Source organism: Chiloscyllium plagiosum, unplaced genomic scaffold (assembly GCF_037043375.1).
Source record: "Chiloscyllium plagiosum isolate Xiang-an unplaced genomic scaffold, Cpla_swu_hap1 HiC_scaffold_11, whole genome shotgun sequence".
Taxonomy (NCBI): domain Eukaryota; kingdom Metazoa; phylum Chordata; class Chondrichthyes; order Orectolobiformes; family Hemiscylliidae; genus Chiloscyllium; species Chiloscyllium plagiosum.
In genome coordinates this window covers 48,347,296-48,349,381 of record NW_028270149.1, presented here as the reverse complement: position 1 = coordinate 48,349,381, position 2,086 = coordinate 48,347,296, and positions in this window count along the sequence as shown.

Here is a 2,086-nt window from a genome sequence, read left to right as displayed (position 1 = left end):
CCAGATTTTTAAAAATATTTTAATTGTTGTATATCTGAAACTTGCTTCCAGGAGAATTGGATGAACCATTTGTTTCAGAATATTATGTGTCTGCATCCTTATTCAGCAGCCAGGTTAATTTTTATCTTCCAAAAGCTAAGCAAATGAGGTAACGCCAGGATTATACTTAATCTAATGAATGCATATATAGTTACATGAAACAGTTAAGGATTCCAATCTAGAGATTGTTGTTGTAGACAATTCGAAAATTTAGAAGGAAAAAGGCCACTGGGCCCTTTCTCGCTCTGTCTGGAAAAATACTAAAATTTACCTTTTTTGCAGCAACAAATTCAGTTTTAAATAATGCCAGAGTTTCCATATACAAGAGTTTAGAGCTGAAAATGTGTTTCTGGAAAAGCGCAGCAGGTCAGGCAGCATCCAGGGAACAGGAGAATCGACGTTTCGGGCATAAGCCCTTCTTCAGGAATGAGGAAAGTTTGTCCAGCAGGCTAAGATAAAAGGTAGGGAGGAGGGACTTGGGGGAGGGGCGTCGGAAATGTGATAGGTGGAAAGAGGTCAAGGTGAGGGTGATAGGTCAGACTGGGGTGGGGGCGGAGAGGTCAGGAAGAAGATTGCAGGTTAGGAAGGCGGTGCTGCATTCGATGGATTTGACTGAGACAAGGTGGGGGGAGGGGAAATGAGGAAACTGGTGAAATCCGAGTTCATCCCTTGTGGTTGGAGGGTTCCTAGGCGGAAGATAAGGCGTTCTTCCTCCAACCGTCGTTTTGTTGTGGTCTGGCGATGGAGGAGTCCAAAGACCTGCATATCCTTGGTGGAGTGGGAGGGGGAGTTGAAATGTTGAGCCACAGGGTGGTTGGGTTGGTTGGTCCGGGTGTCCCAGAGGTGTTCTCTGAAACGCTCCGCAAGTAGCCAGCCTGTCTCCCCAATATAGAGGAGGCCACATCGGGTGCAGAGGATGCAATAGATGATGTGTGTGGAGGTGCAGGTGAATCTGTGGCGGATATGGAAGTTTCCTTTGGGGCCTTGGAGGGAGGTGAGTGGGGAGGTGTGGGCGCAAGTCTTGCACCTCCTGCAGTTGCGGGGGAAGGTGCCGGGAGTGGAGGTTGGGTTGGTGGGGGCTGTGGATCTGATGAGGGAGTCACGGAGGGAGTGGTCTTTACGGAATGCTGATAGGGGAGGGGAGGGAAATATATCCTTGGTGGTGGGGTCCGTACAAGAGTTTAGTTTGTTTTAGAAAATGATTACTCCTTATGAAAAAGAACTTCTGGATACCACTAAGTTTTGACTTTTATGGTTCGAATGTGTAAATACATAGCCTGATTTTGCATTTTAATCTGAAATATGTGTTTTTGTTTTCATCTTTTCATGTCATAGTTGTGCCTCACTGGAGTAGTGTGCTGGGAATCAATCTCTCCTATTTCCAGAATCATCATAAAAGTTAAAGACTTTTTAAGAGATTGTAGAATTCTCCAAACTATCCGTCTTGTAGGCCCAGGTTGACAGAAAGCACCAACTAGGTTTTTATACTTAACAAGAATAACTATTTTATTCCAAGTAAGTAGACTCTAACTTGGAGAAAAGACTTTGTGACTAGAGGGCAATTGGTGTTTGCTATTTGCTGCCCAGTTTAGTGCTGGAGGCAGAAACACTCAAGTTGTTTTAAAAGTAATTGCATGTGCATCTGAAGGAATCAATCTGCAAGGCTACAGACCATGTCATGGAAGTTAGGATTAGATTGAGTGGCTTGAAATATTTCAGCTAATGCAGACATAATGGGCTGAAAGACTGCTCTCTGTGCCATAACATTACTATGGTTCTACGGTTCTATCATCACAAATTCCTGTAATCAGGTATTAAGAACAAGCTTCTTCATCTAGAGAGTGATTAGAATGTGGATCTCATACAAAGATAACTGAAGCAAATAGTATTGATGCATCAGAGCAGGACAGTCATCAGGCCTGAGGCCTCTAGACTCAAACTCCTCTAGGTATGATCAGCCATGTCTTCCAGGCCAACAGGACCAAATACATAGGAGGCTCCTTCCACCCCAATCTGCAGAAACCAGGACTGCAGTTAGTCTTGTGGG